At 39.7% G+C, this 24,355-nt stretch overlaps 1 protein-coding gene and 1 pseudogene across 7 annotated transcripts in view; both read left to right on the top strand.

The window, feature by feature from the left end:
* ABCG2 (ATP binding cassette subfamily G member 2 (JR blood group)) overlaps nucleotides 1-24,355 on the top strand; it is a 93,476-nt gene that overhangs the window by 2,644 nt on the left and 66,477 nt on the right. The window contains exons 2-3 of one of the 7 annotated variants that reach the window (XM_020988316.2): nucleotides 4,348-4,446; nucleotides 5,149-5,227. The gene's annotated coding sequence lies outside the window, so the exon portion shown is untranslated. Of the gene's footprint in view, nucleotides 1-4,347; nucleotides 4,447-5,148; nucleotides 5,228-5,576; nucleotides 5,818-6,062; nucleotides 6,179-14,051; nucleotides 14,234-15,290; nucleotides 15,403-24,355 lie in introns of those variants that run through there. The other 6 variants (XM_020988314.2, XM_020988315.2, XM_020988313.2 and 3 more) reach the window with 6 other exon arrangements.
* On the top strand, nucleotides 23,468-24,030 carry LOC110209697 (proteasome maturation protein pseudogene; annotated as a pseudogene).

The following is a 24,355-nucleotide window of genomic DNA, read 5'->3' as shown; positions in this document are numbered from 1 at the left end:
AGGCAGGTGGTACCCGAGTGATAGGAGATAAGGAAGAGGAGAGAAGAGGGAACCCAAGGGGACTGGCCTCAATTATTTCTGTAAAATATGAGGCAAGGTTCTTGGCACACAGGTTTTATCCATTCCCTCCACATTAATTATCCATATATAGTGTGTTTGTACATATTTGTTTGCTTGCTGTCTCTCTTAGATCTTGAGTGCCTTTCTTTGTATCCCCAGCACTCACCATTGTACCTGGCACGTGTCTCTACATACTTATCGCCTGACTGCCTTTGCTCTGTGTATGTGTTTTGTTCTCAGTCTATATTAGCTTAACTCCATGGTCACTTGAGAGTTCTGGCTGGCCCCGAGTCTTTGGATTGGCAGACCAGCAGCACGATCTACACTGGAAATCTGTGCTCAGCTGAATCAATTAAATTCTCTGACACCATGTTTGCTCTGGTAGTGCCCTTCGTAGGTAATCCCATCATACCATCTTAGTGGGACCAGCTGTCTCAAGACAATGGAGGCTTCTCTTTGAAATAGAAACTGCACAACCCTTCAGGCTCCATTTCTTTGACCTACAAGGAAACAGTGGAATGCTTTAAGGTAGAGAGAAGTTGATTTCCTAAACTCACGGTATTCACACTAATTTATTTCTTTTACACCTGCTCTGAATGTTTTTCCCCTGCTATGGTTAAGTACATTCCTTTTGCTAAATGTTATATAAACACTGTCCCAAAGCCCAATGGTATAAGACTATCCTTATTGGTGGAGATGGAGGCCCTGTTCTTTGGGGACTCTTCTGGATCTCACCCCTGGGGGAAAACTCCTAGAAGCCTGTAGTATGGCAAGCTGGGGGGTAGAGACATGATGGAGACTGGCAACTCCACTCATGTCTCTCCCAGAGTCTTCTGCTTCAGCAATTTGCAACTGAGCTGGCCTCTTCTATCTCTTTCTTGAAACTGGAAGCCAGGAAGGAGCCAGAAGAGCTGGAAGGGATTAGATGCTCAAAGAAGGCTTGAAGGAGGACTGCTTTTGGGAGTCCCAAAGGGAACTGGCTGTTAACTGAAGCTCTCTCTCCCCTTGCCAACTCCACCCTGCTAGTCCCACAGAGCAGGGCCCCCATCTCACCACAAAGGAGAATTCCATGGCAATGGGCTTTGGGACAGGGGTTACAGTGAGAAGTTCTATGACTCTCTCACTTCATTCGGGTACTGAACCTAATCTACTAGACCAATCTGGCACAGCCTGGCCTACTACAAGTGCTGCCCCTCCTCCACCAAATAAACATTCTTTAGGGAAGACTCCGCCATCTCTGATGGTCCTGGTGATCACAATCAAAATCAAAGAAAAAGTTACAGAAATCCAAAAATAAAGTTATTATACAAAACTCATCAAAAGTGTGGTACCTGTGTAGTTCTATCTCAAATGTAAAAAAAATACTGTAATATTGTATTGTACTTCATATTCACTTTAAATGGTTTATATTTTATTTTTTCCAATTACATGTAAAAACAATTTTGGGGGCAGCTAGGTGGCAAAGTGGATAGAGCACCAGCCCTGGAGTCAGGAGGATCTGAGTTCAAATCCGGCCTCAGGCACATAACACTCATTAGCAGTGTGACTCTGGGCAAGTCACTTAACCCCAATTGCCTCACTAAAAAAAGTAAAACAAAACAAAAAACATTTTTAAATATTCATTTTTTAAAATTTGAGTTTCAAATTCTCTTCCTCTCTCTCTCTTCTCACCTGTCCCTGAGAGAGGCAAAAATTTGATGTAGGTTACACATGTATAGTCATGTAAAACATATTTCCATATTAGTCATGTTGTAAAAGAAAACACAACTCCCCCACTTAAAAAAAAGCATCATGAAAAAAATAAAGTGAACAGTAAATGCTTTGATCTTCATTCAGACTCCATCAGTTCTTTCTCTGGAAAGGGATAGCATTTTTCATCATAAGTCCTTTGGAATTGTCTAAGATCACTGTATTGCTAAAAATAATCATTGCTAAATCATTCACCTTGTACAATATTGCTGTTACTTTGTCAATGTTCTTCTGGTTCTGATCACTTCACTTTGCATCAGTTCATGCAAGTTTTTTCATGTTTTCTGAAAGCATCCTGCTTGTCATTTCTAATAGTGCAATAGTATTCCATCATAATTATATTACCACAACTTGTTCAGCCATTCCCCAATTGATGGGCATTCCTTTAATTTCCAATTGGGAGCACAAAAAGAGCCATCATAAATATTTGTGTATATATAGGCCCTTTTCCTCTTATCCCCTTTGCGATACAGACCTCGAAGTAACACTGTTAGGTCAAAGAGTATGCACAGTTTGATAGTCCTTTGGCCACACTTCCAAATTGCTCTTCAGAATAGTTAGATCAGTTCACAACTCCACCAAGTCATTAGTATCCCAATTTTCTTACATCCCCTCCAACATCTGCCATTTTCCTTTTCTGTCATCTTAGCCAATCTGATCGGTGCGGTGGTAGCTCAGAGTTGTTTTAATTTGCATCAATGCTTACTGATGATTTTAAATAAATACTACCTATTTTAAGGAAAGCTCCACTTATTCCTATGCTTTCTAATGTTTTTAATAGTAACAAATGTATTTTGTCAAAAGCCTTTTCTGCATTTATTGATATAATCATGTGATTTTTGTTATTTTGTTATTGATATAGTCAATTGTGCTGAGAGTTTTCCTAATACCTAATCAGTCCTGCATTCCTGGTATAAATCTCACCTGGCCACAGTATATGATCTTTGTGACATATTGCTGTAATCTCCTTGCTTGTATTGTATTTAAAATTTTTGCATCAATAGTCATTAGGGAAACTGGTCTACAGTTTTCTTCCACTGTTTTTGTTTTTCTTGGTTTAGGTATCAGCACCATATTTGTGATATAAAAGGAATTTGTATTGAATTGTACATACAGAACTCCACTACTTAAGTGACTGGAATGGTACATTAGTGGTCTAAGCTAAGATAAGCTGAGAACCAACCACATACATTGAGCAAAGGCAGTCAGTCAATAATTAGTAGTGTATTGAAGATTGTAATAAAACACAGTACTAACAATGTGAAAAACAGTTTTCCTTCTCAGAGAACCTCCAGTCCCAAATGGGCTCCCAGATCATGTGAGGTTCTCCCCACAGCGTCTGAGAACTTGGATGTCAACTGAAAACCATACCCTCCCCCTCATGAGAGACACTAGACCACACTGGATTCTTTAATTATTTCTTTCAGCACACAGTGCAATCTTGGATAAAGACTTAGAAGACATTCTCATAGAATTTGCACAAAGGCAGAAGTAAAGCTATTATATTTTTATGACAAAATTAAAGATTTCAAAAGATTAAATTAGGCTGATACTAACAAAATTAAATTTAAGAGATAAATATAATTTTTAGAATTGAACTTAAAAAAATCAAATTCAATATAATTGAGTAAATGCAATATTTGTAATTTATTTTTAAAAATTGTATATGAATCTGTTTGGGGAGACCTATCTTAATAGCAGTTTATTTGAAAAAGCCCACCTGAGGGAGGTTAGTTTGTTGCAAACTTAGGTTGAAAAAATTCACTGAAATGTATTTATTGGTAAAAACAGATAAGGAGATAAATGGGACTTGAACCAAGAGTCTGATAACTATGGGATATGTTCATTAGGACCTCTATTCTATTCCAATTTGTATTAACCAGTTTAATATTTTACATAAATCACACAGATAATTAGATAAGATAGGTTCTTATAGCAGGCCTCAGACTTTAATGTAATGTTCACTATTTGTTGACCAGTTGTGAAGGTCACTGTTGCAACCACAAGAATGCTGACAAAGATACCTCTATCCTGTTTTACTCAAATTCCATGTCCAAACCCAGCCAAGGGTGGGATGCCTTGATACTTCGGAATGTTCCCTAACTTATATTTGTACCTCCGGACCACCCTCTCTTGCTTAACGTGAGCAGGTGACCACTTGTGACCACTTGGTCACTGGAGATAACTCTTGCCTTGCCCATCTTAATTTTTTGGCCCTCAAGAGCAAGGTCTAACAGCCAATGAAATTCTGTATTTTACTTTGCATATTTGGGAATCAAACCCTACAAAAGTAAGGGCTTTGGGGATCAGGAGCACCTCAGATGGAGGAGGAAGATCTGGGGTCCACTTCATTAGAGGGGACCAGGGACCTTTTAACAAAGTGCTGTGGGCTCAGAACTCTGCGTCAGTTTCCTTTATTGTAGGTTGGACAATTTTGAACTCCATATTGCAAGGAATAAACTCACCCTATTAACTGGCAAGTGACTATAGTTGGAGGTCTCCATGACCTCGGCTTCTAGATCTTATTCATCTTCACAGGCTGCCCGGGCTGCAGACTCCAGATCCTGCTTTAAGGTCAAGAATCCTCAAGCACTGGCCCTACAGCCAACTCCCTACAACACTCATCATTCCTTCCAGGTATTTCTCCCAGCTATTTGCTGTACGTGTTTACGCCATCGGTGGGGACCTTGGCTACTGCCATCCTCCACTCTCTTACTCCCTCAATACCTAACTTACTCTCAAGCCTTGTTGATTCTACCTTTATAACATCTCTTATATGGGCCCCCTTTTTTCTATGCCTGGACTGACGCAAAGGCCTTCTGGATGGTTCCCCTGCCTCGCCTCTCCCCATTCCAGTCCAACCTCGGCGCCCCTGTCAGACCAAGCTTCTAAAACACAGTTTTGATTCATCCCTTTACCTAATAAGCCCCAGTGGTTTCTCTATTACCTCTAGGATCACACACACACACACACACAGTCCTTCCTACCTTACTCCCCGACCCACTCAGTCCAGCGGTCTCCTAGCTTCTTAACACACAGCATTTCAAGTCTAGGATTCCAAAGATTTTTCACCCACTGTCCAACCTGCAACTACTTTCCTCATCTCTACCTGTTGACCTCCTCCAAATCTCAGCTCAAATACTACCCTTCGGCAAGAAACCTTTTTAGATCCCATTCTGACTCGTCCCTTCCCTTCGATTATCTGTACTCTAATCTTACGTGTATTTTTTTTTTCCGGTACACAGTTGTTTGCAAGTTGTCTCTCCCTCCCCCTTTCCCCCCATTTAATTGTGCTAGCAGAAGGTAAGGATTGTTTTATGCCTTTCTTTGTATCCCCAGAGCACACGGAAGGCGCTTAATAAATGCTTGCTGATTTGACCTGACTTGATCCACGGAAGAAATTGCGAGGCGCTAAAAGGTAAGTTAGAGACAGCCGGGGTCCAATGCAGGCTCAGACACTAGCTATATGACCCTGGGCAAGTCACTTAACCTTTTTTTTTTTCTGCCTTAATCTAGTAGAGAAGGAAAAGGCAAACTCCAGCGGTATCTTTGCTAAGAAAACCCCACGGACAGTGTGGTCCACGGGGTCACGAAGAGTCGGACACGACTAAACGACAACAAAAAAGGTTAAGTCCGGCCTGTGTCTCTCAGACCCACCCCCAGCCTTCTGTGGTGTCATCCTTGCCCACTGCAAAGCCGACACCCTGCCGGACTCAGCCCAGGAGGGCCGGGGCCCTGCCTGGGGCTCTCCGGGTGTGGCCTCGCCGAGGCTCGGCGCCGCCGCTGGCCGGCCCTCCTGCGGTCAGGGCGCCCCCTCCCCTGCTTTCCGCTGGGTCCTCCGCCCTTATCTGGACGTGCAGCTTTGCAGCTGGGGCCTCCACGCCCCGTGCACCCCCCTCCCCGGGACGCCGCTTCCTCCTTCAGCTCCTCCTCCTCCTCCCTTTCCCCTCCTCCCTAACTCCTCCTGCTCCAGCCCGGCCCCGGCTCCTCTATTGAGACCGGATAACGGTGAGTGAGGAGGGAAACTATTGGTCCTGGGGCTCTTGGTTTAGGGCAGCTCCTCCGGCCTCCCTTTCCCCCCTCGCACCCTCCCGGGCAGCTTGGGGCGAGGCTTCTCGGAGGCATCTTCTTTGCCAAAGGAAAACGGATCAGCAGCCCCTGGGAGCGGCGGTGCACTGGGGAGGGGGGCGCCGGGGAGCGCGCAGCTGGGGGGCGGGGGGCGAGCTGCTGCCCCCAATAGCTCTCGAAGCCCTTGCCCGCGCACGTGAGATATGCAAATGTAAATTTAATTCAAACCTCGGTGGGGGAAGAGCCTCGCTTCTGACTTTAGACTTTGCCAGGACCTGGGGCAAAGAAGAAGGCGGCTCAGGTGTGCTTTACTCGTTGCCTCCTAGGTGTCTGGGAAGAGCTATTTAAAAAGTTGGCAAGAGACAGAAACAAATTCGTGTTAATTGCAGAGCTGTGGTCGTGGTCGTCCCATTGCCCTCCCGGCCCCCGGTGAAATTATTTGGCTAGGGTTAAACTTTGTGCCTCGGCCGCAATTGCCCTCGTGCACACAGGTGGTGAAATCACCCGCTCCCCATGGCGATCTTCACTGATTTTTTTCCAAGTAGTATTCTATGGGCTTCTAAAACGAGATAGCTGTTTTTATAAACTTTGTTTTGGTTTTGTAATTTGTTTTCACCACATCTCTGGAAAATGGAGAAATTGTTTCGTGGGATGTTCTGTTTTTTGTTAACTTAGGTGGTTTTACTTGCTCTCAAACCCTAAATACAAAATGAAAACACGAGATGTTTAGTTTCAGATAGGACGTTTCCCCAAATATAGCGGTGTTGGACACCGATAGAAAAAATATTTTCCGAAACACTGACAATTTTTTTCCCCTTAAATTAGCCTTCTTTGCATGAAAGCCAGACTCCCTGGAATGCATGTTCTTTTGCTTCTTAGAAGCCCTTCAAAGTGTAAGGTACATATTTCCCTCTAGAACATAAGATCCTGGTGGGCAGAGGCCATTTCATTTTTGCTTCCGATCTCCAGCACCTAGTGCCTTCCTTACAAAAAAAAATACTTGTTTACTGATTAGCAGCATCTACCTTTCGAAACCATCTAGAGCCAAGTTTAAGATGAATGTTTTAAAAATTACTGAGTTCTAGTTAAGTAAAATGTGATTGAGAATGCAAATATTTTATTTATTTATTTATTTCTATCTTTAAAAATAGAAGTGAAACCATAAGAAAACTATTATGTAACACAAGTAAATATTAATTTTATTATTTTATTAATTTATATTATTTTTATTAATTATCGTTACCAATATGATATACAATAATATAATCAATGACAATGTAATTAAGATAATTATAATAATTGTTAATATGTTAATTTAATGCTAATATGTTAATTTAATGAGAGTATGGGAATGGGGAGTGGCTGGAGTGAAGAAAATCTTGGTAGCTTACATATTGACTTAATTAGAATCTTGATAATGGCTAAGATATAGGGAATCTGTGTGGGGTTTGCAATCATGACAGTTTTTTCAGCATTTCTGTGTTGAAGAAACTCTCGATATCTAGATACTTGCCTCAAGAATGGCGGAAATAAGCATGCCCACAATACCTGAGTTCCAGAACACTTTTGGGTTTCTTACTTGCCTTCTTCTTGGTCATCTGCATGGTACCTTTGCAGATATAGGTCTTCCTGGCCAGTCTACTTCTTATTGCAACATGGCCTTAGTAGCAGAGCTAGAAGAATATTCAAAAGAATTCATTCAAAAAATATTCAAAAAGATTTTTAAAAATCCTTATTCACCCGGAGAAACATGAGTTCCCACACTTACCCTTATGATGCCTTAGGCAACGTGTCTTCTTTGTGCAGAAGACTTGAATTTAAAAGACAGGTGAATGCTGTCACCTGCAAGAAGGAAGGAAGTAGAATGAAGAAAGCATTTTTCTCACCTCAACTCCTTCCTCTCTCTAAAACCATCTTTTTAATGAAGTGAGTCATTTTTTGCGGGGGAAGAGAAAAGTATAATTAGGACAAAAGTGAGGGAAAAAATCAATTTGAATACAATCTGAGTATGGGTATAGAGGGGAAACGATTTCTTTAAACATCCTGTTAGCTTGTCCTTATCTTTGCATTAAGCTGACCTCAAAGTGAGAAAAGATAAGATTTGTAAGGGGGAGGGGAGCCTGAGGAGGTAACTGGCTCTTCTTAAAAAGGAGTATTCTGTTGTAAAGATTCATTCTCTCCTTGTCCTGTCCTTGGGATGTCTATGTTTGCCAAAGCTAGGCTATTTAAAGGAACACAGAACTTGAGAGAGAAAGGGATCCTGTCCAATTCACACATGAGCAAGAATCCTCTCTGCCCAATCCAGTTTTTTGAGAGAAAACCTATTACTGCCCAAATTGCCTATTCTTCCCTTGTGGATAGCTTTAATTGTTACCTCGGATAGGTCCTGACTACTGTGAATAATGACTTCCTAGAAGTATATTTGAATTGACGCTATTTGAAGTTATAGTCATGTGAAATAATGGGCTTGATTACACAATGGAAAATGTGTAGTGTAAATTTAAATAATGTGATGACTTTATTCATTACTTGTCCTAATTGGGACCTGGTTTTTGTACTAACATACCTTAAATTTCTTTTGGTTTCTTTGTGGTTTCTACTCATTGTTTCAAGTTCTCCCATATGGGGCTAAGTGAAATAGGTCCTTGAATGTAACCATCATGTCTTCTGTGTTGTGGTAGGAGCAATACCCTAATTCCTTCCTTTATACTGGTTACACCAGTTTTTCTTTAAAAGGTATTCAAGTCCATTCTCCAGATTCTGACTCTCGGCACTAAAGGCCTTAACATCACTTGCTTGTTGACTTGAGTACAAACTCCAGGTACTTTTTCTAATGTTTGGCTGGTGAAAAATGATGAGCAACTCTTGCCCAGCTGATTCAATTTGACGTTTTCTTAGCACTCATCTTTGTTGAGTTTCCTTCTCTAGCTATCGCTAAATAAATTGTAATAACTGCTGAATGATCCTTCAGACCCATTCTGTTCCAGTATTGGACCTACAGTACTGGGACACTGCCTTGAGTGAGTTCCCCACCGCACCAGTTGGCAGGATTAGAACATCATAAAATTATTTAAGTGCTCCAGGAAGGGATTGGCCTTCATGTTTCCAGTGGTATTTTTGGTGATGCCTCTGGAGATGGTTGCTTATTGTGAGCCTTCCAGGGAAAGACTAATGTGAAAATAGTAAATTGTCTTTTAGGCCCTATGCATTCTTTTAAATCTACCTGGACCTTCCAGCCTCTTTTACATGAGATAATTTCCACCATTCTTCTTCTCCCTTTTTCTTGCCTGTTCATTTTTTTTACATCATCCCAACTTGATTGACTCACTCCCATACCCTTTTTCTATGTTGAATCCTTCTAAATGCCCTAATAATGATAAAGTTCGTAGAAGATATGTATATCTCATTTTCCCCATGTAGAAAGGCTCAAAGTTTAACCTTACTGAGTCCCTTATGATTTCTTTCATGTTTACCTTTTTATGTTTCTTTTGAGTCTTATATTTGAAAGTTACATTTTCTATTCAGCTCTGGTCTTTTCCTCAGAAATGCTTAATTTCATTAAATGTTCATTTTGCTTGGTTGTAATCTCAGCTCTTTTGCCTTCCAGAATGCTCTATTCTAAGCCCTCTGCTCCTTTAAATGTGGTAGCTGGTAAATCTTGTGTTATCCTGACTGCAGCTCCACAATGTTTGAACTATGTCTTTCTAGCTGCTTGCAATGTTTTCTCTTTGACCTGGGAGCTCTGGAATGTGGCTATAATATTTCTGGGAGTTTTCATCTTGGGATCTCAAGTGGTGATTGGTGGATTCTATCAATTTCTATTTTACCTTTGGATTCTAGAATGTCAGGGTAGTTTTCCTTGATAATTTCTTGAAAGGTAATGTCTAGGGTCTTTCTTTGATCATGGCTTTCAATAGTCCAGTATTTCTTAAATGATCTCTCCTGGATCTACTTCCAGGTCAGTTATTTTTCCAATGAGATATTTCGAATTTTCTTCTATTTTTTATTTCATTCTTTTGACTTTGTTTTATTGCTTCTGGATTCTAGCCTGTAAAGATACTTTTGAATCCAGACCGTCATTTCAAGAGCTATCTTTCACAGGTCATGTAATTTGATATTTGATAAGCATGTCTTCTACACCTTTATCCAACTTGTTAGTAAAAATGTTAAACAGCGTAGAGCTAATCGAACATCTCTGGACTTTACAATGGGGACCTTCCCCAAGTTAATATCAGTCTGTTCATGACTCCTCTTTGTTTTTAGGCATTCACCCAGTCCTGAATCTGCCCAGCTGTAACCAGCTCCATCTTTTCTGCAGATTATAGTGTGGGAGACTTTGCTAAAACCTGAGTAAATTCTATCCACAACATTTCCCTTATTTATGTGTCATATAGAGGCAAGTAAGATTAGTGAGGTAGTGAAAGAGTATGGTTAAATATATCTGACCTATGCCCTGAGTAGGGATATTGCGTTGTATTCAGAACTGGACTTTGAGGTGTTTGAGTTAGGAAATGTGCAGTTTTGCTGAAACAGTTTTACCGCATGACTGTTATAGATTGTAGGTCATGGGTATAAGAAGTGGAAGGATTCTTAGCGACCATCTAGTCCACATCCTTCATCTTAAAGATAAGAAGACTGAGGCCCAGGGAAGGTTTGTTGATGTATAATGGTTGAAGAGTTAGCTTGAGAATAAGTTGGGAAGGCTTTCTGAGCACCTGGCAACCTTGTTGCTCAGAAATTTGTTACTAGGCAGAAGATTAGTCACCATTTTTTTTTCCATAGCAGCTCATGAAGGCCATTGATTGTGCTGTGTGTTAGGAGGAGGAGCACTCTCATGGGTAGAAAAGGAAATCTTGGAGTGCTAGAGATGCCTTTGGAACTGATTTAATGTTGATCCAAATCTGCTGGAAGAAATTTTCTTCAAGTTAGAATAGTTTCTTCGTGTTTTTTTGTGCTTTATCATTAAAAGCTAATATTGTAGAGGTATTGAGAGGCAGCGTTGCATAATGGATAGAAAGCCAGTCTCAGAGCCAGAACAGCTTGGATGCAAATCCTTCCCTGGATGTGTGCTGGTCGTGTGACATGGGACAAATTTCTTAGTTTTTTAGTTCCCCCAGGTAACTGTTTGGGACAGGAGTGGGGAACTTGTAGCCTCCAGGCCACATGGGACCCTCTAGGTCCTCAAGTAGGGCCCTTTGAATCAAAGTCACCTGGGGCCTCTAGGCTGGAGGTTCTCCACCCCTGGTTCAGGACCATAAATTGCAGAAATGGAGATAATTGAGACAAGTTTAAGGCCACCTACAAGTGAAGTGGGAAGGATCACTGTGAAATTGAGGAAGCAGTCTATAGTCTAGTTTGACTGGAATGTAGAATGTGAGATAAGGCCCAAAAGGTCCAAAAAGGTTGGCTAGGGCTAAATTGAGGCTAGCCTTGAATACTAGGCTAAGGAGTTTTTTCTTGTCTGGTATAGTGGAAAGAGCTTGGACCTTGAAATCAGGAGACCAGGGTTGAATGCCGGTTAGTATTTGTGTGACCTCATGCAAAACAGTGATCCTCGGTTTCCTTATCTGTAAAATGGTGATAATGCTTGCAGTATTTATCTCATGGGTTATTAAGCGCCTGCCATGTTCTGAGCTTTGTGCTGGACCCTATAAGAATACCAACGAATACTCCCTGCCCAGAAGGAATTTACAATCGTAAATATACTCCAAATAAGTCTTTGTTTTTTAAAGTTTTTATGTTACTTTCATTTTCAAATTTATCTTTCCCATTCTCTCTTTTTATTTCTCTTTCTCTTTTTAAATATAAATAGTATTTTTTCCAATTACACGTAAAGACAGTTTTCAAAATTCTGAACCGTCTCTTGAAACTGAGAATTTTTTAAAAGAGTAGAGAAAAAGCATCCAGTAAAAGCAATAACACATCAGCTAGGTAGGAGAGAATAGGCAATACATCAGCTAGGTAGGAGAGAATAGGCAATGTGCTCCACATCTGTTCTTCTCCTCCTCTGCAAAGGAGAAGAGGAGACAGCTGCCATTTTTAGACTTCTTGGCCACTTGTCTATCTAAACCTTAGTGCATGACATGGGCACATGTCAGCCTGATTAAGGAGTGCAGCAGACTTAATCCCAGCCCTCCCTCTTATTACTTCTTGGATGCTCTGTGCTTTAGATTATTTTTCCAATTCCTGGTTACCTTTTACACATTAGAAAACAATTAAACATTTCTGGTTGGGTGATTATAGTGATACTTAGGAAAATGACCAGGCATGGAGACCAGGTGATAGATGATGATGGCTTTAGAGTAGTGGGAGTGGACAGGAAGGGACTGATAGAAGTATTTTGACTTAATGAGATATTAAGACATAGTAACTGATTAGATGTGGAGGGTTAGGGATAGAGGACAAAGTCAAAGAAAACTGATGTCCTGGTAACAGAATAGTGGTGCCACTAACCAAGGGTTGTGAAGTTAGAAAAAAGAGGCAAATTTAGAAGGTTATATAAAGCTAGATCTGCTTTATATCGAGTTTTGAGATTTGCACAGTATTTCCCCAGTGAAGTCGGTACTCCAAATATTGTAATCTCCATAAGAAAATTAAGACTTGGATTAAGTTAAATCAACATTTATTAAGTCTCCCTCTTTGCAAGGCCTTGTACTAGCTACACAGAATACAGAGAAAGCTGAAAAATAATCTATGTGGCCAAGGAGTTTACATTTTCCTTAGTAATACAACTTATAAAGAGTAAAATAAGATAAACTAATCAGAGAGAACCCTAATAATTAGGGAGATCAAGAAAGGCTTCCTTCATTCTTGTTCACCAACCAGTTGCCAAATTTTGCTGATTCATGCCTCCACAATTTGTCTGTTGTTACCCTTTTCTAAATAGTCATCTCTCTACTTCAGGACCTAATCATTTATTGCCTGGAATACTGTAGTTGTCTTCTAGTTTTTCTCCCTTAGGTCTTTCTCCGTTCCAATTCATCCTTCACTTGGCTGCCATGGTGATATTCTTACTGACCATGTCATTCCCTTACTCAGTGACTAACTCCCTATTGACTTTGGAATCATATAGATACCCATCTCTTGGTAGTTAAAGCCTTCACAGGCTGGCTTCAACCTATCTTAAACAAGATAACATTTATAAAGATTTGTAAAGATTGAATGAGATAATATTTGTCAGCGCAGCATGTAGTAGGCCCTATATAAATGCTCCTTCCCTTCCCCTTGTATTTCTAGTCATAGTATGTCATTCTCTTTCACATGCTCTACAGACCAGCCAAATGTCTTGCTATTCTTCAAACAACACCCCATCTCTTGTCTCTTTCTGCACAGGCCATCCCACAATATCTGGACTATACTTCCTCTATGCATCTCCCTCTTAGAATTCCTGATTTCTTTCAAAACTCAGTTTCATGACTATGCTCCCAGGAAACCTCATCATGAGAAAACTCATCGTTTGAGACTGCATCAGTTTTGGTACTCACACCTCCTGAGTACCCTCAGTACCCTCTGCCCCTCTGATTGGGGGGCTGGAGGGCAGAATAAAGCTTCCATTTAAAGAGGACTCCCATCAAGTCTTCATTTGCAATATCTGCCCTCTTTAGCCAGTACGCCTGTGTTGGGTGCCTTCTTCCCCAGCCTCTCCCTTCACCCACCATCCCAGGCTGAAAACAGGTTTCCTTTTGTGTTTCACGTCCTCTTTCTGGTCAGTTTGTAAGCTCGGTGAGGGCAAGAACTCTCTTTTATTTGCAACCCCCAGTGCTTAGCATAGTACTTGGCATATAGTCGAGGTTTAAATGTTTATTGACTTTCTGTAGTATGGCCTTTCCTGATTTCCTCAGCTACTAGTGACTATCTACTCCACCCTCTCCTAAAACCACCTTATATTTGTTTTCCGTATGTATGTATGTGGGTATATGTATAACTTCATGTGTGTGTATGTACATGCTTTTCTTCCTCCTTCCTTCCTTTATTTCTTTCCTTCCTTTTTCTTCCTTTCCCTTACATTCTCAAAATACCTTGAAGGCAGGGACTGTTTATTTTCTGTCTTTGCATCATGTTCACGTGGACTATTTGTGCCTGACCTGTAGTAGAACATTGTGAGCTCATCTTAGCTGGATCAGCCACAGTTGGACACACTGTGTAACTTGTGATGTCATTTGGTCCTCTTCAAGAACCACCCAATCAGTCCTGTCCAGCACAAAGAGGAGCTTGCCTCTTGATTTTCTGAGCTGTCAAATTGCCTGAGCCTTCAAAGACCAAAGATTTGGGAGGAACAGCAAGGAGGTAATGGACTAGAAAAGTCCCAGAGGAAGGTTTCTTGATGCCAAAACAGAATCTGCATTTCCTCCTGGAGGTAGGAAGAAGCCATTGAAGGGTCGGGAAGGTGACGTATATTGACTTATGACCCTGGACAAGTCACTTAACCCTCTTAGTACCCAAGGCAACTCTCTAAGACTTGATTATAAATGAAATCACAAGACAGTTCCGTGTGTGTGTGTGTATGTGTGTGTGTGTGTGTGTGTGTGTGTGTGTTGACATGGTTGAACCCACTAAGGCTTTTGCTCTATTGATATAGTTTTGGAGAACCCAAGGTCACCTCCATGTTATGAAAGTACAGATATTACTTATATTTTACAGATAACTGAAGCTAACTGAGGGATTGAGTAATTAACTCAGTCACACAGATGTGTGACTCCAGATAGCTAGTAGAAAATTAGAAATCTGGTACTAAAACTCAGAGATGAGGCTTCAGATATAGAGTTGGGTATCATCTACTTAGAAATGATAATTGAATTCATGGAAGTAGATGAAATAGTCAAGGAAGGCAGTGTAGAGAAAGAAGAGAGTGGGGACAAAGTATTAGGGGAAACCTGTATTTCAGATGGAAGAAGGAATAGCAAAGAAAGCCAATTAGACAAGTAAGGAGGGAACCAGCAGATGTAACTGCCATTGAAAGTAAGGGAGGAAGAAAACATCAGAAAAGAAGGGGAGTGGTCTGCCATGCCAAGTTGTATAAAGAAGTCAAGGAGGTTAGAAAAAATCTATTGAATTTGTCAGCTTTATAATTGAGGAAGCCCATTTCAAGTGGTCTTGGTTTTCTCATTAAGCCAGGTAATCTGTTCAAAATAAGAATAAATTAAAAATTAGTTTAAAAAATAAAAACCTGAAAAGGTTCAGAACAGTTGCTGGTGGGGATCAATCAATCCATAAGCATAGATTAAATCCCTACTATGAAAATACAAGGACAAAAATGAAAGGTTCTGATTTCAAGGATGAAAATCATAATAGTTAATAAGAGGTAGATCAAAGGGCTACCATGGAGTTGTGAAGATCTTCGTTGAAATTAGTATTAATTTGTAGTCATTGCAGTCAAGATGTCTTAATTTTTTTTAATGTTATCCATGATCCAGGTACACTGGTGTACTTGCCATCCTCACACAAGGCACTTCATTTGCTGACTCCACTTCGGTGCCTTTGCCCTCGCTGTTGTCCATGCCTGGAATGCTCTCAGCTTCTCACTAGGTATGTGCAGTGGATAAAGTTGGGTCTCATTTGTTTCATTTTACACTCTGAGTCAGTCTGCTTTCTGTCAGGAGGTAGGTAGCACCATTAATTCTCTGGAAATCATTATTGGTCATTATGCTGAAAAGAATTCTTAATTCTTTCAAAGTTGCTACTGTACTGTTGTTGCATAAAATGTTCTGTTTCGGCTCACTTCATTCTGCATTGGTTCATACAAGTCTTCCCAGGTTTCTCTGAAACCATCATCTTCAGCATTTCTTAAAGCACAGTAGTGTTAGACCACATTTATGTACCATCATTTGTTCATTCATTATGCAAGTTATGGGTATTGCCTCAGATTCCCATTCTTTGCCACCTCAAAAAGAACTACAGTTTTGTACATCCTTAAATTTTGTTAGGGCTAATTCTTCCTGTGGTTCACTATTACTTTAATTCCTTTCTTTCCTTACATTTTTTCCTCTATTTCCCTGTTGAGTGGAATGTACTTCTAGGGGTACCCAACTCTGTGTGTGTAATCTTTCCTCCTTTGACCAATTCAGATGAGAGTGAGTTTGAAATGTGTCCGCTGCTCTTCCTACCCCTTCCTACTTGTTTGTATAGATGTTTACTTGGGCATCCTGATGAAGTGAGATAATTTTCCCTAACCTTCTTTTCTCTTTCCCTCTGCACCTTCCCCCACCCCAACTCCTCAGTATTATCTTTTTCCCCTTTCCATTCTTAAAATTATTGGGATGTAACAGAACCACTCCTAAGCCTTGTCTCATTATGAACCCTCTTTGACTCATGATGATGATGATAATGACAATGATAATGATAATAATGATAGGGTTCAGAAGAGAAACGTCATATCCCCATATCTGAATGTAAACAATTTATCCTTTTGTAGCGTCTTCTCAATCATTCATATTTACTTTTTTTGTGGTTCTCTTAATACCAATGTCTGAACTTCAGTTTCTACTTAGCTACTGTCTTCTCATGAGGAGTGATGGGAAGTCCTCTATTTCGTTAGATATCCTTTTTTTTTTCCTGGTCACATTTTACTCAGTTTTGCTGAGTAAGTTATTATTATTATTATTATTATTAAGTTATTATTAAGCCCATATACTTTGCCTTCTGGAATATTGTATTTCAGGTTCTCTGCTCCTTTATGATGGTAGCTACTAAGTCGTGTGTGATCCTGACTATGGTTCCTTGGTACTTGAATTCTTTCTTCCTGGCTGTTTGTAGTATTTTTTTTCTTTTACCTGGAGGCTCTGGATTTTTGGCTGTAACATTGCTGAAAGTTTTAATTTTGCTGTTTATCTAAGGAGTTTTGATAGGTGAATTCTATTTGTACTTTACCCTCTAGTTCTAAGAGATCTGGGCAGTTTTAAGACTTATTGAAATAGGTTGTGTAGGCTCTTTTTTTTTTTTTGGTCATGGCATTCAGAAGTCCAGTGATGCTTAATTTTTTTCTCCTCAACCTGTTTTCTAGGTAAGTTGTTTTAGTTATGAGACATATTACTTTTTCTTCTATTTTTTTCAGTCTCTTGACTTTGTTTTAGTATTTCTCATTATCTCACAGAAGTCATTGGCTTCTCTTTTGTCCATTTTGATTTTTAGGAAATTTGTTGCTTGGATAAAGTTTTGTACTTCTTGTGCTAAGGTGTTAATTCCTTACTGTTGTGCTATAAGAAATGATGACCAGTCAAATTTCAGAAAAAACTGGAAAGACTTACATGAACTGATGCTAAATGAAGTGAGCAGAATCAGGAGAACTTTGACACATTAACAGCAACATTGTGTGATGATCGACTATGATTGACTTATCTCTTCTCAGCAATACAATGATCTAAGACAATTCTGAAAGACTCATGATGGAAAATGCTATCCACATCTAGAGAAAGAACTATGGAGTGTGAATGCAGATTGAAGCATACTATCTTCTTTCTTTTTGTTTTTCCTTTTCTCATGATTTTTCCCTTTTGTTCTGATTCTTCTTTCACAACATGACTAATGTAGAAATATATTTATTATGACTGTACATGTGTAGCCTATATAGAACTGCTGTTATCTTGGAGAGGGGAAGGAGGGAGGAAAAAGTTTTGAACTCAATCTTGTAAAAGTGAATGTTGAAAACTAAAAATAAAAGGTGTTAATTCCCTTTTAAAATTCTTTCTTTCATAGCTCTCATTTCCTTTCCAGTTTTTTTCTTAACACTCTCATTTAATTTGTTAAAAAAATTTAAACTCTTACTTCATCTCTTTCAATAATTCTTGTTGAATTTGTGACCAAGCTGTGTTTTTCTCTGAGGCTTCGCTTATAGATGTTTTAGAATCATTCTGTTCCGTGTTTGTGTCTTGAGCTACTCTCCCACCATAAATAGCTTTTTTTATGGCAGGATTCTTTTTTTGTTAGCTCATTCTTCCAGCCTACTTCCTGACATTGCACTTGACATTAACATTGGACTCTGCTGCAGTTATGGAGGGAAGGTCCAGGATGGTCCTGTTGCTGCTTTCTTGAGGTTGTGTTATTCCAAGGTTTCAGAGACAAGCAAGCTTTCAGTACTCCCAGAGCGGTCTAATCTAGGACTAAGTCTGGTTCCTGCACTTTTGGTTTGAGCTCTATAGGTTCCTGACCTGTGTTTTGATCGCAGCAACAATATATGCTGCTGGACTCGGCCCCACAAGCCATCTGGGAAGTGCTGTTGGTTGAGAGTGGCACAGTTGTAGGTTCCTCTGTGGTCTGGGATTTCTTCAATGGTTATTGCTTTGCAGATTGGGCTAGATATTGGAATTGAGATCCCACTTTGCTCCATGCTAATGGATTTCCTCCTTTTTCAATGCACACCAGTGGCCTCTGTACCCACAAATGCTATCCCTAGGTATAAAGTCCCCATCTTAGTCTATCCTGGATAGAGATTGGTGCAGCTTCTAATTGGCATTTGTGCCCTAGTATGGGTCTGAAGCCTCTTCTTGCCCTGCTTCACAGGGTCTTTCACTAGTCTCTGGACTAGTGAAAGGCATGCATGAGCATGCCTTATCAGGCTCCTGGCCTGATAAGGTACCCAGTATTCACATGTCTTTCTAGGCAGACTTGTGTTGGACAGATAACTCACTGTGACTTCTGTTTTGGTTTCTTCCTCATTTGTTCAGTCTGGTAGTTTTCTGGATCTGTTTGGAGGAGGTTTTTTGGAGGGAGGAGCTCATTGTATTGCTTTCTACTGCTCTGCCATTTTGCCTCTGGCTCTGATGATGTCTTCCCACACTTAGGTACTGCCAAATACTGATATCAGTCCATAAGCATATGATTTTAAAGTTGAATTTATTAAGAAGCATAATCAGGTCTCTGCAGTAAAAAGCTAATTTCCTAAGCCATTCATTATGTGATATTAGTGGCTGAAGGTGGTTCTCCTGAAGAAAAATTCCAATTCTGAACCTGAGTTCAAAAAATAATAAAGCCTTCCCCTCAAGTCCCCCCCCCCACCTTGATCTGATATGATGAGTATGCACTGGTAATTTTTTTGAAAGGTCATGGCATGGAGCTATATGTGACATTCAAAATATTATCAAATTTCAAAGGAACAAACATTTAGATGGTGCCTACTATGTGCTAAATGCTCGTAAAGTAAATGCTATTATCATCCCTAGTTCACTTTTTAGGAAAACGATCGAGAGTTTGAGTGTGCCAGTATGTGTCTGAGACTGGATTTGAGCTCATTGCTTCCTGACTCCAGGCCAGGACTCTATCTTGTACCCCACCTAACTCTGACTGCCTGCATCGCTGGGAATTTTAGTACTCCAAGCTGCAGTGGGAAACTTGAGAGCCTCGGTGTTGCAACCACTCAGCTCTGCTGTCATAGGGAGAAAGCAATTGTAGGCAAAGAGTGCATGAGCATGCCTTTATATTTAAAAATATAAAAATTATTTTACTCAAAAGCCTGTTGAAAAACAGGTAGAGTAGAGGGCTGGATTTGGGGGTGGGGATTGTAATTTGCCTTACTGATCCTGTGGCTTATGTCAGCAAGTATTAATCAAATCAATTGATAAACAATTAGATCATAAACCACTAATTAGGTAATTTGGGTGTAACCAGCTAATAACCCCATACCCAGAAGGAAAGGAAACCTACAGGAAGGCCCCCTAACCCTCAGCCTGCTCTTGGGTCATGACTTACACCGGCTCCTTTGAGGGTGGTGCCGATTGACTGACAGAGAGGGTAAACCTTGTCTGTGAGCACCATTATGAGACATGTATACTGGTAAGCCTTAGGAAATCAGGCTGGTGGTTTGGGCTTAGTGGGGTTAATGTTTGAATTATCTAATACAGAGGTGTCAAATTCATACAACTCTTGAGTGTGTGTGAAGGAACCAGATTAAAATGTAATTGTGGGGGCAGCTGCTTGATGAAGTGGATAGAGCATGAATCTTGGAGTCAGAGGACCTGAGTTCAGATCTAGCCTCAGATGCTTACTAGTTGTGTGACTCTGGGCAAGTCACTTAACCCTGATTGCCTCAAAAAAATTTAATTGGGAAATGTTTAACAAAATAAATAAAATACAACAAAACAGATAATAATTTATGTTTTTCTAAGTCAGTATGCAGCTAGCAGGGATCCCTTTCTTCACTATTCATCTATTAGATAATATAAACTTGAGAAGATTGAATTGGTCCTCTATCATTTTTTTATTGATCCTATTTACAACAAATTGCTTTTGTCTTGTAATTGCTTAAACCACGGCTCTCACTCTCTCAAATTAGTTCAGAAATTCAGCTGGCCTGTGATGGGTTAATTTTAGAAATCCAGCTCTCTGACTAATAACTGGTCTTTTCTTATCTCAAAGAATTTAGCTGATCTTGAGGGCTGTGTGTGAACACAAAGGGAGTTGGGACTAACATCTTCACACCACTAAACTATCCTTCAGGGATGTCTGATCTGCTCTGAAAGTCTGGGCCGCTATCTTTCACCTGTGCTTCCACAATGAGCACTTCCTAGTCTCATGAGAGAAGAAGAGGGGTTGTTGCTAGACCCCATTATATAAACTTCCAACCAATCATACAGCTTTGTAACGAGTCATGTTGTCTATATTCTCATGATGTCGTCTACCCTGTTCTGTTCTTCTGTACTCCTTAAAACCTCTAGAAAGGGAGCTATCCCTTTTTCTCAGGGTGTTTGGCATAGATGGAGTCAAGCCACTGACCCTTTGTTGACAGGCTGCATGCCTCTGTTAATAAATGTTATCTTGTACAGAGTTTACACTTTTATTAAATTTCAGTTGCAACAAACTAATGTTTTATGCATTTGATCAATAAAATTTGATTGTAAGTATTAGCAAATAGAACTTTAATTAGTGTTTCCATTTGGCTAATTAGCATATGTAATGGTAAATTAGTTTTGTTTGTATTCTGTGCATCATACAGGGCAGCTTTAACTAATCCATGCCTTCTTATCTTGTGTAAAATCCTCCATAAAGGATCTATGTCTTTGGACTTTTCATCTTCTATATCCGTGTAGCACTTGGCTTTTTTCTACCATGCTTCTAGCACAGTGCTAAAGTGCTTAGTTAATGCATTACCTACCTTACTGTCATAAACACACACACACACACACACACACAAACATATATATACACATGTGCATATATATACACACATACATAAATTGAATAGATGCAGGCATTGTGCAAAGCATTTGCGTAGACACAGGGGTTCCCTACATTTTTTGTGTTATCGACCCCATTAGCAGTCTGGTGTAACCTGCGGACCCCTTCTTAGAATTATTTTTTTATTCATAAAATAAAATGCATAGAATTACTAGGGAAGTCATTTTTATTGAAATTCAGTTATCAAAATATTAAAAACAGCAACAAACTCCTAGATTCAAGGTTAAGAACCCTTCATTCTTTTTCCAGCTTTGCATTGAACTCCTTGGACTTCTTTCTTCTCATATAACAGCTGCTTTCTCACCCTGGAATTTTCCCTTCTCACCTGTGAGCCTTTTTATTTCAGAAGATCATGGCACCCCTACAGCTGCTTCCTGTGATTGGTTGGTTCCTCTTAGAAGCATCTATTAAGTGCTTCCAAAGGGCCAGACACTGTTCTAAGTAATAGGGATGTAAAGAAAAGCGAAATGGCAGTCTTGTTCTTGTTAATTTCTTCATTCCTCATTAGAATATAAGTTCTATGAGGGCAGAGATTGGCTTTCCTTTTGCTAGTATTTGTAATCTCAGTGCTTAGCACAGTTTGTGGCACATAGCAAGTGCTTAGAAATGATACATAGAAGTATATATAGAATAATTTTACATATCCATCTGTGTCTAATGGTAGCCATCTCTGGGGCAAGGGGGGGAGGAATGGAAAAAAAAAAGGAAATTTACAAGGTAATTTTGTTGTATGTTTGAAAAAAATGGCAGGTTGTGTATAGTAGATTTGCAGTTTCATGTACAATCATCTTTTTTATTGTACTATGTTACGGAAATGCTTGTTTTATTCCCTAGACTAAAAATAAAGTTAAAAAATACTTGTTGAAGAATCCCTGAACTAGAGGTTATGATTTCTTATATTTCTCTGAACCTCATTTTCCTTAAGTGAGGGTCCTAATTTTTGAAGTCCTTCACGAATATAGGATCACAGACTTGGAGAGGGGAAAGAAACTTAAAGCTACTTACTCCAACAGCTTAGACCCAGAAGGATGAAGTCATTTGTCCAAAGTCACATAGCTAGTAAGTAGCAAAACTGAGTTTGAACTCAGGTCCATTGATCCAAGTCTAGTAATCACTCCACCATCCCCCCCTGCATGCAGTGTTATCTAAAAGGATCAAAGGTCTCTGTCTTTGAAGTGTCTATAGAAATGGAAATTTTATGTTGACTAAATAATTGTCTTAATATTTTAATGTCTTTCTTGAGGTTAAGTTAAAAGACTGTGATTTGCTAGAACACATGTCATCGAAGTCCTTTGGGCACATCCGTTCAGCTTTGCATTCTTGTCAGCAGGCTTGTTGTGAATGCTTGCTGCTTTAGGAGATAATGAGGGACAGGGGTGTGGCGTATTTACCTGACCTTGGCAAGTGCTCTGTGCAGTTTTATGATGCTTGATGAAGGTAGCAGCATTCTATCTGAATGGAGCAGTGCCTACACAGATACTGTTTTGCCTTTTCAAGGAAGCTTTGTGCTTAGAGGAAGGTGGTACTGCTACTTGCTTTGACTTTCCGTGGTTTGACTATTCGATTGGTGAAATAGTGGTATGAAATTCATTAGGCAAATGACATCCATAAGGATAAGATTTGTACTTAGTTGGTTTTTTGGTTTTTTTTACAGAAAGTTGAATTGCCCCTTCAGAGTCTGCCAACTCTTATGTGATGGATTAGATTATCTTTTAGTGGACTCTTGTTTCTTTTTTAGAAAAATAGTTGTTCTTCACTTGTTTCAGTTGTGTGTGACTCTTTGTGATGCCATTTGGGTTTTTTTTTTTTGGCAAAAATACTTAAGTGGTTTGCCACTTCCTTCAGCCCATTTTACAGATGAGGAAACTGAGACAAACAAGGTGACTTGCCCAGGGTCACACAGCAAGTAAGTGTCTGAGGTCAGATCTCAACTCAGGAAGATGAATCTTCCTGACTCTATCCACTGTGCCCCAGGACAGTATGAAAATAGAGAAATGGGCCTACTGTAATTTGTGTTTATTGAACACACAATCTTAATTTATGCTAAAGAAATTCAAAGTTCTTTCTTTACAGCAGAGATTCTTAACCTTTTTTTAGTGCCATGGACTCCCTTAACAGTTTGTTAAAACTGTGTGTGGATCCATGGGTCTTTTTATTCCAAAAATCATTCCCTTGACAGAGGAAACAGAACCAAAAGAATTGATTAGATTTAGGTCCTCTGTCAGCAGTCTGTTGTCATCGTCTCATCCATTCTAAGCATCAGTCCTGTCCATTTTCTTTTTTTTTTTAAACATCACATCTACTTTTTATTTTCTTAATATTTTATTTTCCCCCAGTTACACTGTGAAAACAATTTTAAACTTTTTTTTAAAAAAAGTTTTGAGTTGGAGCGGATGAGGACGGGGACGAGGAAGAGGACAAGGTTTAGCGCAGGGTCTGCAGGTAGGGGGATCGAAGATGAATACCAGAGGACTTGGATCTCAGCTAAACGACGGTATTTTAGTTTCTGAACTTTCAGCTAGTGCTCCTTTTGGAAACCATGATATTCTTCGGAGGGGTTTTTCTTGCGTCAAAAATGAACTTTTGCCAAGTCGCCCTCTTGAATTATCAGAAAACAATTTCCAGCTCAATCAAGATAAAATGAATTTTTCCACACTGAGAAATATCCAAGGCCTGTATGCTCCCTTGAAGTTACAGATGGAATTCAAGGCAGTGAAACAGGTCCAGCGTCTTCCATTTCTTCAGAGCTCGAACCTCTCTCTGGATATTTTGAGGGCTAACGATGAGAGTATTAGATTTGAAGATATCTTCAATGATCCATCACAAAGTGAAATAATGGGAGAACCACACATGGTGGTGGAATACAAACTTGGGTTACCATGAGAGGAATATGTTGCTAATGAAAATAGAGAAACAGCATCCGGTTTATAATTGTCGTTTCATTGTGTTTTGATGTGTATAACATTAAAAGTACTGCTATTTACTGTTCTTATGGCTAATATGTACTATCAGTAATTTGAATTTGTTTGGGTCCTTGTACTATTAATGTAACCATATTATTTTGAAGAATGAATATTATAAAGTGAGGCAGTAAGAAAAACTTAACTGTGAAGAACAAATTTTTGTTGTATGTTTAGAGGCATCATCATAAGGGCATAGAACAGGTGTTCTAACTAATCTCATTTTGACATGTCCTCTTTTTAGCATTGACACCCATCTGATTTGAACATAGGCCACACCCTTAAAATAAAATCTCTTAGTGGAAAAAATACCTTTTTGGAGACAAAGAGCCCTCCAACTCTGCTTTGCTTAG

The sequence above is a fragment of the Phascolarctos cinereus genome, unplaced genomic scaffold (assembly GCF_003287225.1).
Source record: "Phascolarctos cinereus isolate Bilbo 61053 unplaced genomic scaffold, phaCin_HiC Scaffold_9;HRSCAF=440, whole genome shotgun sequence".
Taxonomy (NCBI): Eukaryota; Metazoa; Chordata; class Mammalia; order Diprotodontia; family Phascolarctidae; genus Phascolarctos; species Phascolarctos cinereus.
Note: the sequence above shows the minus strand (reverse complement) of the source record. Positions and strands in the feature narration are given on the sequence as shown.